This window comes from Rutidosis leptorrhynchoides, chromosome 5, assembly GCF_046630445.1.
Source record: "Rutidosis leptorrhynchoides isolate AG116_Rl617_1_P2 chromosome 5, CSIRO_AGI_Rlap_v1, whole genome shotgun sequence".
NCBI classification, from domain to species: Eukaryota; Viridiplantae; Streptophyta; class Magnoliopsida; order Asterales; family Asteraceae; genus Rutidosis; species Rutidosis leptorrhynchoides.
Genome location: NC_092337.1, coordinates 295,297,193 through 295,311,200, shown reverse-complemented (window position 1 = coordinate 295,311,200; position 14,008 = coordinate 295,297,193).

Below are 14,008 nucleotides of genomic sequence, written 5' to 3'. Positions count from 1 at the left end.
AATACATATACATACATTTTAATTTAGAAGTTATTACAACGTTAATCGTTATATATATGTATATAGTCTTGAAGTCTTTAAGTTAGTAATCTCATTTTATATTTATAACCAATTGTTATTATATATAATGAGATACTTAAATATCATTTTGACAAATCATAAGTATATATATATCCATATATACATCATTATATAATTATTTCAAATTATGATGTTCGTGAATCGTCAGACAGACTGGGTGGTCAAACATTTGCATAAAATCCATTCCAAATATATATATCTTGACAAGTTTGATTGCTTAACATGTTGGAAACATTTAATTATGTAAATATTAATCTTCAATATATTAGCGTAAAAATCCGGGTCGTTACATAAATTTACTGCTAAAGCGGTGGAATATAAACGATTCTCCGGTATCGATGACGAAAAGACATCGTATATATCAAGGTTATAATAAGGTTGTTTCGAATGAAAAGTCGAAGTTGACTTGCTGGAGCTGTGACAAAATTGGCTAATTTGAAAAAAAAATTGCAATGTTATTTTCAGTAATAACAATGCCAAAAGAGCTATCACAGATACGTGTTAAACGTTTAGTCATGTTCTGAGAGTTTTTCAGGTGCATAACTATATGCATCAATCTTTTCTTCCGTAGATGAAGTGCGGTTGGTTCATCCTCTCGATTGAGGTTTTTCAAGAATCATGAAAAGTTTGAACGCAGATTGTAATCATCAAGATACAAATGAGGTTTAAGATGAAATCAAGTGGCAAATTTGAAGAAATGTTTAGTTTCATATGTTATAATCAATATTTTAATTTATTTTAATTATCCAATGTCATTAGTCCATAGTTAGGAGTCCACAACTAGTAGTTCAACAATTCATATATAGTTTAATATATAATATTCGAATTAATTAATACGTATCGTGACCCGTTATATACATGTCTCAGACTCGATCACAACTCAAAGTATATATATTATTTTAGAATCAACCTCAACCCTGTATAGCTAATTCAAGCATTACTGCATATAGAGTGTCTATGGTTATTCCAAATAATATATATAGATGCGTCGATATGATATGTCAAAACCTTGTATACGTGTCCCGATATTTAAAGTGCGTAAAATAAATAACAAAAATTAAATGACGATAAATAAAATTGCGAGAATTAAAATTGGGATAATTAAATTGCGATAAATAAATGTAATAAGGAATTAACAGTTAGCTAGGAACAGTTTGCTAGGATTTTGTTAGCGTGATTTCTTAACAAAATTTCTTATAGATAATTTGTTTGTTTCTAACAAATTTTAATTTTGTCCAATGTTTTTCTTCATTATGCCACTTGTTGAATTCTGATAGGTCAAAATCCAAATATGAAATTGAATGAAAATGGTTATTCTATGGTGAACGGATTCGTATATCTGTAGATGTAAGTAGGATAGTAAATGATCGTTGAATCAAATTCTAAGAATATACATTGTAACTTATTAATGTGAAATCTAAATATTCATCGGGTATTACCTACCTGTTAAAATATTTTCACCATTAACAGTTTGTACAAAAGAATTTTTAATTACAATCTTTATGAAAACATATATACATATATATTTTCTTCAGATGTAATTATGGATTTAATGAGTTAATATGACATTAATCTCATTTGCTTTTTGGTTTGAGCTAGAATAAATAATCTCTAAGACTTTAGAGATTACATAATCGCCATGAAGAACGAAGATAATTGATGTAGAACGATACGTAGAATGATAATTATGCTCGAGGTACGTAATGAGACGTTGAGGCATGGATTGTTGATGGTACTGGTGCTGTTATTGATGGTACTGTTGGTGTCAGTGATATTGCTGAAGATGGTAATTTTTGTACCATATTCTTCAAATTGAATACTCGAGCACGAAGTTCGTTGACTTGTTCTATTACACCGGGATGATTGTCGGTTCGGACGAGCGGATGAATAAGATCAAGAATGGTGGATATTATGTAATCATTGTGAGCCACTCTGGAAATGACGGTGAAAATGGTGTTTCGAACAGGTTCGGCGGTAAGTGCTTCAGGTTCTTCACCAATAGGTGAATTCAGTTGGTGGAAGGGATCACCTTCTTCGCATCTCCATTGATTAAGTCAACTACGAACCCATCCCCAATTCATCCAGAATTGATGATGACTGATTGGTTGATCCATTCCGGTTACACTACTTTCGGAGCTTGCATGAAACTCCATATCGGAATCCGAGGGACTTGAACTAGTGGAGAGTTCCATTTCGTACGATTGAATAAAGGATTTTTCGATAGAAATGATTTCCGGCTATCGGATGGTATTCTAATTACATAGAATATATATATATATATATATATATATATATATATATATATATATATATATATATATATATATATATATATAGAACAAAAGATTTCGTAGATTACGGAGGAATTTACGGAATATGTCAGGCAAAGTTTACAGTAACTGATACGCGAAGATATGAATTAGCAGATACGCTAAGATATGAATTTTGTCTATACACTAATCATGCAATCAATGCAGTAAGATGTGTTTAAACTAAGAGTGATAAGCAAGTGATTCCCTAAGAATGATAAGCAGGTAATTTTCGACACAAAATGGTAAGCAAAACTTTTGACATGCAGACACGGTCGAAGTCAAGACTCACTAATGTATCATAATGACTATCTGTTAGACACACTAATGCAAAACGTGGTTCGCTAAGACCACCGCTCTGATACCAACTGAAAGGACCCGTTCATATACATTATAAACGATTCACAATAGTTGATTACATCGCGAGGTATTTGACCTCTATATGATACATTTTACAAACATTGCATTCGTTTTTAAAAGACAAACTTTCATTACATCGAAAGTTGACGGCATGCATACCATTTAATAATATAATCAAATATAATTAACTTAATAATAATCTTGATGAACTCGACGACTCGAATGCAATGTCTTTTGAAATATGTCATGAATGACTCCAAGTAATATCTCTAATACGAGCAAATGCACAGCGGAAGATTTCTTTCATACCTGAGAATAAACATGCTTTCAAGTGTCAACTAAAAGGTTGGTGAGTTCATTAGTTTATCATAATCATTCATTTTCATCATTTTAATAGACCACAAGATTTCAGATATTTAATTGTACACGTAACCCGAGTACATAATAACACGCGTAACCCGCGAATTAATATTCATTCATGTGGTGAACACCTGGTAATCAACATTAACAAAAATGCATCTAGAATATCCCCATCATTCCGGGACTCTCATCGGACATGATAAAATCGAAGTACTAAAGCATCCGTAACCCGGATGGGGTTTTTAGCCCAATAGATCTATCTTTAAGATTCGCGTCAATTAGGGTTTCTGTTCCCTAATTCTTAGATTACCGGACTATAAAGGGTGATATTCAATTTGATAATCCAACCATAGAATGTAGTTTCGATTACTTGTGTCTATTTCGTAAAACATTTATAAACAGCCATGTATTCTCAGTCCCAAAAATATAAAGAGAAAAAGGGAGCAAATGAAACTCACTATACAATATTTTGTGGTAAAAATATTCATACGACGAAACTGAACAATGCAAGGTTGGCCTCGGATTCACGAACCTATATCATTCATATATGTATTAAAACATGTACTTGTATTCGAACATATATATATATATATATATATATATATATATATATATATATATATATATATATATATATATATATATATATATATATATATATATATATATATATATATATATATTAATTTATTAGTTATATCCTTTTTATATTAATAATATATATATATATGTTTCTTATATTCATTTTGTTATAAAAATATTAGTCTTCGGTATGTTATATGAATTAAATATATTTTTAATATATATATATATATATATATATATATATATATATATATATATATATATATATATATATATATATATTAATAATAATTGTAGTAGTCAAAATAATATTAATAATGGTAAAAATGATAATAATTATAATACTTAATATTACTAATAAGATAATAATGTAAATAATTCTATTAATAAGGATATTAATAATTATAATTATAAAAATATTAATTTTACTGTTAATGATAGTTATGATACCTATTTTTTTAATTACATAATAATAATACTCGTGATAACATAATAATAATACTTATGTTAATATTAACAATTCTATTATTTATAAAAAATAATATACTAAAAATAATAATAATTTGTATTATTTTGATAATGATAATAATAATAAACCTTTTCATCATAATGATAATAATATTAAAGTTTTAAAATTAATAATAATATCATAAGTAATACATATAGTAATACTAATAATAGGTATAATACTTATATTTATGATAATAATAATAACAATTATAATACTTGTAATTTTGGTAATAATAGTAATAATACTTATAGTACTAGGAATAATAATAATACTAAATTATAATACCTAAAATTGGTAATAGTTAGTAATAACAATATTAATAATAATTATAATCACTATAATTATAATATTAATAATAAATGGTAAATAACAATAATAATAATTATAAGATTAATAATAATAACAATAATAATAAAAATAAAAATTTTGGTGTAGTAAACTACCTTCTAATGCCCATTTAAAAAAAAATTATGCACCAAGCAAGGATCGAACCCGAGACCTCTCGAATACCAGCACTCAACCTCTACCATCCGTCTGTCTCCATGATTCTGTTATATGTTTCATTTTATTTTATTTTAACTCGTTATATGCTTATCTTCTTCTTCTTCAAGGTCAAAACAATCAGAGCCCAAATTTAAAACTATTACGAATTGCTAATTAAACTTAGGACTTGAAATAGATTTATAACTAACCCTAACTGGATAAATTAGTTAAATCAAACAACAACAAAAAAATATATGAAGAAGAGCAGCAAGGCTGCTGTCGCTACTATAATAATAAAAAAAAAAATATGATTTCCATTTTTGTTAAAGTTTTAGACAAAGATTTCTATACGAACATGGTTTCAAATCAAACGTAAAAACTTTCTGTAACCTCAATTAGATCCAAAACTTTGAATTGAACTCGAATTTTGCCAAGATCATTTTGTTTGACTTTTTTGAACTCGAACTTTGACTCGACAATTAATAATCAATATGAAAAATTAAAACCTGTAAATTTGCAGATAGTTTTGTTAGATGAATCCACACAACTCTGCACTTTTACATTTTGAAAAAAAAAATCAATTTTTAGCTGTTGATGAAACTGAACACGAACAGAGTAAATACAGGTCTGTTTCTTTTTTTTACTGAATAACTTAACAGATAATTTGGTGATGAGGAAAAATATATCGACTTGTTTCTCATTAGCATGACCTGGTTGTTTGTTTTAAATCAAAAGAGGATGTCGACATATAACAGAAAGGACAGACAGGATTCTTCATGACAAGCAGAAGAAAATAAAAAGGATAAATCAGATACAGGAATTTACAAATCAATTACAGTTTGATAACAATTTGAAACTGAATACGTCCTTATTTATTTGTATATATATTCTATTTAACAGTATTTATATATATAGCTGTTTATAATACGTATCTAAATATAATACAGATTCTAAACTGATTTCTTATATATATTTGTATATATAATTCAGTATATATATATATATATATATATATATATATATATATATATATATATATATATATATATATATATATATTTCTATTTTTATATAACTGTACATATATTATCTATATAATATAATTTATCTTTTTAATTAATAAATATAACTATAATAATAATAATAATAATAATACTCTTAATATTATAACAATAATAAATAATATTTATAATAATAATAATATTATTGATAATAATAATATCTATAAGATTTATAACAATAATTTTAATAATATTATAAAATTTATATTTATTACAATTTATATCTATATATTATATTTTGAGAAAATATTAATTATTATTACAGATTTTAATATTATTGAAAGTAATCATAGTATTATAATAACTATAACTTTAACTTGTATCTACATATATTATTATTACAATTTATTAATCTTGTAATATTTAATAATTACATGATATATATAATAGCATATTTTAAATATTTAACATCTATTTATTATATATATTATAATATACAAAGTCAATAATTATGTATATCCAACAAGTGTATATATATGTATTTTTCCACTGTCACATATTTAATTATGTTTTGAATGCCCAGTAAATAAAAATAATCTCAGAGTACAACCTCTAATACTTTGTTATTATTGATATATTATTTTCGAAATCATTTGTCTTCAATATACTCTATATATTCACAATAACAAGTTTTAGTTATTTTAAGTTGTCATCCATAATAACTAAATCATATAATAGTTCATTAATATACATAATTTATTATATATAATTATTTACATATATAATTATATATATATATATATATATATATATATATATATATATATATATATATACATATAATATACATTTTTGTTTACAATTAAAGGTTCGTGAATCGTCGGGAACAGTAAAAGGTTAACTGAATCAGTTCAACAATTCTGAGTTTCAACATTAAAGACTTTGCTTATCGTGTCGCAATCATATAAAGATTAAGTTTAAATTTGGTCGGAAATTTCTGGGTCATCACAATTCCAAAGTGTTCATGCCCGAAGATATCATGAACTGAACCTCGTTTGAACGTGCAATCAGTCCTACGAGTGATGAAGTACTGGTGTGAATCATAGGCCCTTTGTGCCAACCCTGCCCTTCTTGTAGATCTCTACCCTAGTCAGTATTCATACCTATTCCTCCCATACCCTGTGTAACATCCTCAGCCATATACTAGCTCGCAGTCTGATCTCATGCGGAAGTTTGAGCAGCGGTGGATGTATCTCTATGTGTGCTGGGTTAATAAAGTTGGAGGCCTTTTTACTTGACCTCCAGGCTTTATTGTCGGAGGTGTAGGTTTGCCAAAAAGCTTGATGATCGATTTGGTTCAGTGTGGTGTATCCTCTTTTGAACACTGAGCGGTTAACGTGAGATCTTTTGTAAAGTTCTAGGTGAATGGCGAACTGTGCGAAGGTCAAGTGATGCATTTAGTTGTGGTGGCGGAAATGGATGCAAGGATGACTGTTATATTCTTTCGAGTCGATGTTTGCTTCGAATCTCCATGTTGCCATAAACTTTGAAACGCTCGTTCGTGAATTTCAAACAGCTTTTGCCAAGCGCTGTTAGTCTTTCCATGTGTCGTGAAACTTAAGATCTGTCTTAGTTCATCAGCCCACCCACACTGCTCCATTATCTCCCAGTTGATGTACTTGTTGGAGCTCTTTTGCCTGTTTATCCAATTTCTCATAAATGGCTCGCATTCTGCCGGGTTATCTTGCCTGTGAATAGAGCGGGGCAACTCGTATTCTTCTGGTAGATAATTAGCCATCTGCAAGAGTCAAAACACATAGGTTATGTTCCAAAATATTATGACTTCATATAACACTTAGAAATGAAAAACGCTTATATTTTTTTTCGAAAAAAATTCGAAATGAGGGCTTTAAAAATGGCATTTTTCATAACCCTGTTATTGTCAATTATAGCCAAAATTACCGCAAACAATATCTAAACTTACTACAAATATATTTCTGAGTAAAATTCGAAGCGTACCCGTGACTGCAACAAATAATGCTAAAAATAATAATTATAGTAAGTTAATCGTAATAAGCAATTTCGAGCAAAATGAGATGATTTTTAAGCATACAATAATTCTAATGACCATCTTTAATTACCTTAAATATTTTTAAACATCAAATTTTGCCTATAACATCCTTAAGTCAAGGTTTAAGACCATTGTTATCGAAAAATATTCATTTTGATCACAACGTACAAAATAAGAAAAGTCAAAGACTATGCTCCAATTTTATTTGTAAGTCAATGATATATTCATTTAGGCCAATTTCCAAGTAATCCTAAGTTTTAAAAATGTTTTAACATTAGGAAGATCGAAAGTCATATTTCGTACATTTTTATCAAAACTTCAATTTTCAATCAAACAATCCTAAATTGATCCAAAACTAGTTTCTAAGCAAACTAGATGTATCACTAAGCCAAAAATTAGCTAGCAAAATATCAAGTATCCAAAAATTTCACCACTTTCTATCCTAAAACTCAAATTCACGAATCGAAAGCTAAAAATGTCTCAATCGAATCTAAAAACTAACACATATCAATCACATTGCCTAACTAAGCATATAGGAAATCAAAATTGGGCATAAAACATGAATTTTCTTAAAAGTCAAAAATTTGACTTCTAGTAAAAACTTGATTTTTAACTGTGAAAGAGTACCTTTTGTGCGAAATTGACAGCGGAAATGTGCTTAGGAGGCACGAGAGACTTAGATTAGTGCTTTGAATCGTTGAAATCGGCCAAAAATTGATGATGGTGGTGGCACACTTGCTCATCGGCCGCAGAAAGAAAGAAGGAAGAAGAAGAGAAAAAGAAAGGAAAAAGGAAAGGAAAGAAGAAAGAAAAAGAAGAAAAAGTTCGGCCCGTGTGGCGCACGGGCTTATTTTACCCGACCCGACTCGCGAATTTTTATATTTTTATATTTTAAATTTTATCACTAAATTAATAAAAGATTTATAAAATTTTGCTTCGGATTTTAATCCGGTTATTTTAACTAATTAAACTAAAAAGAAAAAGACAAATGGACGGAGTAAAATAAAAATTCTTATTTTATTAATAACACAAATTACACAGGTTCCACAACTAAGTTCTAGAAATGACGCGGAAACAAAGATAAATTTATTGCTTCTTTGACCATCCATAGTAGATCAGCAGAGTCTATTGAAACTATTTCAAAATCACTTAGCATTTTACGCTCACGTTTTTGTAAATCTCCGATGTCGTCCATAAGTTGAACCAAATCCCTTCTAACTTTTTTAATGTTCAAAATTCCATCCCTAGGTCCAGTATCTCGATAATTAAGTTCGAAAAGAAGTTTTGACACTGTGTTTTGAAATAAAAGGTCTTCCCCGCAGTCAGGATCACCGATAGTAAATTTAAAGTTTTCAAATATTTCTCGAATAACCTTTCTTTGCAGAGTTGTGAATGGAAATTTCGACATAGTGAGGATTTGCACGGGTTCAGAATATACTTTCTTTCTTTTTGCGAAGAAATTCTGATGTATTCTTTCATCAGTTGAATCTGGAAAAACTTCGATTAATTGTTCGATAAGAAATGAGGCTGGATCAAAGTAGAAGAAATCTCGATCTCCATATTTTGAAATTGAGTTAGGTTGTTTGCTTTCAATCCAAAATTATAATTTAGAAATCATTGCGGCGACATAACGATTGATATGAACTTGAGAAAATTCCTTATCACTGATATGAGGTAGAAAACTGACAAACGACTCTTAATCAAATTTGAGGTTGATTTCTGCATCCCGATACGTGACAAAAATATCATCCCCACATTCTTTTAACAGTTTGTGAAGAGAACAAACTTGACCGCACAGCTCTTTTAATAGATTTATTTAAAATTTTGAAAACCGGAAATTTAAGGAATAGAGGTGCCTAACGAATTCTCTATAGACGTCTAACCTTCTGCTACGATTTAACAGATTTTCAGTAAACGGAGAATCTGAGCTATCAATGTGTCATTTCTCTTTTGGAACATATTCAAACAAGTCCGGATATTTGAAAATAGTTGGGTATTCTTCCCGTATTTCATCTTCCATAACGAGGAGTTCATTAAGACTGAGCCTCCCTTTTGGATCGTGAAGAGGGATGAATCCTGGTTCATTTGAGTAAATTTATCCAAAAGCAATGAAGTCTCTAAGTCGGATGAAGTTATCCGGCTTCTTGGACTACAAGGATCAAGAATTAATTCTTGACGAGACTCATCAGGGTTTAGAGTTGTTTTATTTTTATGTTTATAAAGAAAGACTTCTTCGGTTTCCGAAGTTATGGGAGAGTAACTGCCTTTCACACTTTCTAATCGGTTAAGTTTGAACTAGAATCTTCATAAATTAATACCATAATTAATATTTTATTTTTATAGTTTTCAAAAGGGTTTACTATAATGGCGAGTTTAAATCCTATACCGACAAACTCCCTGTTTGTTAAGCATGTGTGTTCCTTATCAATTTATCTTTGAAACAACTGGCCAGGCCAACAACGGAGAGGCAGGATCCTTTTGGTTCCAATATAATTGGATACTGTTCGGAAAATTCCACAACCAAGTCCGTGTATAATTGTATTTCTTAGACACCACTCAAGAATCTCAGATATCTTGACACAATCAATGATTACCTTAACAGATAGAAAATAAGTCCCCGACAGCGGCGCCAAAAACTTTTCTATACAATGATATGGCTAAAACGGATGGTTCTATTTGTGCGATGTTGTTAGGTTCCAAAACGTCAGAATTAGTTACCAAAAGAGAGCAGTGGTTTTATTATTTATATTTAGTTGGGTTTCCTAGCTATAGTTCACCTACTTGTCTTCCTTTTAATGAGTAAGTGGTAAGTATAACTCAGGTTTGTATTTTTGTATGTTTGCTCAGTAACGTGGGACAAAAGTGCCGATATAGTTAACCCTAGTGACAAGTGGTGATAGATTAAGATTAACTAAAGTAACATAAGCTAGAAAGAGTAAAAAGGGATAGGTATGAAGAATAGAATCCTGATGGGGAGCTAATACAAGAGTTTAACTTCCTAGAATAAATACTAAACCTCAATCAATTGGGCTATAAACCTAACTGATTTGCCACTAAGAGTTTAGCCTTTGAAGATTTTGGCTAAGACAGATATCCCTACTCCCAATGCTAACCTTAGAAGGTTTAAACGACCATACGGATGGAATCCTAGGTACATGAATAAAGTGGTATATACTTAAAGGAAAGTCTCAGCTTTTCTTAATCTTAGTTGGTCTAACTATAATTGTATTCCACCACTTAATACTAAGCTATGCCTTAACATTAACAGATGTGCAATCTTAGATATTCTAAGGTACTGCTAATTGGATTAGAGGTCTCTCCTTTGTGATCACTTATTCAACCCCGGGTCATCTTACAACATCTCAAGAACGTTGCTTCGGATCAAATCATGCTTTTCAGTAAGCAAGTGTTCACTGAACTCTATATTGCCTACTCTAATCACAACCTAAATGGGCAGCTCTTCTTTGACAAATAAATTATTATTCATATGTAGGTACTATATCCCTATTGTGACGTTAAGCACACATAACTACTTACTTGTACCCTAGGATTGATCAGATCCTAATACTAGGTTATAGCCACATGAATAAGCGGAAAGGGTGATATGTAAATTAGACTTCAAAACCATCAAGGTTTCAGCATAACAATAGTATAAGATTCAGATAAAGTATTCAACACATAATAAACATTTGCAACTGATAGATAAGCATGCAAGATGAAAGCAACTTAAAGTAACAATATAACTTTATTAAATTAAGGACAGCGTTCACCATTTACAGACGAGATCTGGACCATTACAAGTCCTGACATCCTCTAGACCGCTCCTATTACAATCTTCGGTGTTCGCCTTCGAGTACTTAATTTCCCGCACAGAGGTGAGAAGGCCTTAAAAGCTCTAGTGAGAGAAAGTGTACTGTAGTGAGAGAGTGAAGAGAGGTGTGTTGAAAATGGATGACAAAAAGCCTTTAAATAGAAGTGAAAAATGCCTGCAAATGGTTGGCAGCCATTTGCAAGGCCGTTTGCAAGGCCCGTTTGACCAGGCTGCCCGTTTGTGATGCCCGTTTATCTGGGTCGTTTGGCCGGCCGTTTTCCATAGCGGCAGGCCATTTGGTAAGCTATTTGGCCTGCCTATTTCCTGGATCGTAACTTGATTTTTTGTCTTTCACTATTTTTACTCTAGAATCTTCATTTTAGCTCTGATTCTCTTGATTCTTTTTGCATCATCTTCGTGATTACTTAATCTACAAAAATAACCGAAAAAGTGATTATTTTGCTGACAAAGTTCAGAACTTTATGCTTTTGGAATTCAATATCGAGGATAAAAGCATGACTTTTTAGCCGATATCACACCGTTCATTACATAATCTCCATATCCTTCGATTGTATCAATTTCATGATTTCCAAAATGAACGGTACCTAAGAATTTGTCGACATAGTTTGTCAACATTGACTTATCGCCAGTCATCTGTCTGGAGCAATCAGAATCCAAATACCAAACACATGCTGGGATAACCTGCAAAACAAAGTTAAGCACAGGTTTTAAGTACCCCAGTTATCTCGGGTTCCTTATTTACAAGCAGTTTCAGAGAACTTAAACCATTAAGTACATCAGATGGTTCATTCAACATAGTCTGAACATTCATTACAACACACGAATCATGGTTTTGGTTACCAAAATACGGACGTCAATTGCATCGAATACATTTTAATGACCCTGACTGAGAAGCAAGACTTGACGATGCTTGGACTGTTTCAGTCTTAGGTTTCCATGCTTTCAAAATGAGTTATTTTAGTTTAGATCCTGTGGAATTTAAAACACCAAATTTAGACTCAGTTTAAAAATGATTCATGTTGTGAAGTAATGATTGTCTAGCCTTTTGTGCTCGTCAGCGACGATTTCGCTTTTGAGTCTTAGTTAAACCACCCCATACCCTTTACGGCTTTCTGATGATATTGAGGTTGTGTTTCAATGGCCTACCACTATTGCTCTGAGTAGGAGTTAGAGTGGTTGGAGTTTCTGTAAACAAAAATGTTCCTTGAACCACCCTTCATGCCTGGAATAGACGGTACAGGGTGGTTTTGAACTTTTCTTACTGAGTGGTCATACCCACCATGTTTTTGGATTACTCTTCGAACAGGTTTGTTTGGCTTTCTCAGCAAGGTTGCGAAATCTGGTGGTTTGGGATCAGTGTGACGACCCGAAAATTTCCGACCAAATTTAAACTTAATCTTTATATGAATTCGACACGATAAGCAAAGTCTGTAAGGTTGAGTCTCAAAAAATTTTGAACTGTTTCATATATTCAATTGACCTTCGACTAGTTTTGACGATTCACGAACAATTAATTATAATTAGATATGTATGTATGTGTATATATATATATATATATAATTGGAAATGTAATTTGAAACAGTATATGTTGTTGTTATAAGTAATTATGTGAAATAAAATAAAAATAGGATATTACAATAATTATTATTTAAAACATATCTATATATAAATAAGGTATATAAATAAATAAATATTAAATGATTGTAATACTCGTTTGATGTTTCGATTGATATTAAACAAGTTAAATTCGAACTTATGTGATTTTAAAATAAACGATGATCCGAAAATGAGTTTTACAAATTATAGACTTATTAAAAATGTATTTAGGAACTATTTGTTGAATTTTAAAACTTTTTATATTTTACTTGGGGTTAGGAGTGAATAATTAATGTAAAATTTATTTAATAGTTAATGACCAAATTTTATATCATAATGACCCAAATAAATAAAGATACTTAATTTAAAATTTTGGAATTTTTCTAAAAGACTTTTTTCGCCACTGATTTAACAACGGAGTACAAAATAATAGTCCGTGAAAACTGTCGGTAGAATATAAACAATTAACATTCACGAATGCAATATTAAATAGAAAAGGAGGAAGACAACTTGTTTTCTTTCTATTGTTTTTTTTTCTTTCTCCCTGCACACGACTTTATTCTCTTACACTAATATTATGATACATATACATGCATCAATATATACATCTTCTAACATGATTCGTTATTTCATCTCTATATATTACTCCTTTATAATTGAGAATGGAACATCACAAAAATCAACCCAACACAACACACATAATAACTCTTTCTTTCTGTTATTTGTTCGACCATCAAACACCCTCTTCACCTTCACCCTTATAAACGAGAACCATAATATACCACCCTATAAACCTCGGCTACCATCTCAATATCTCCC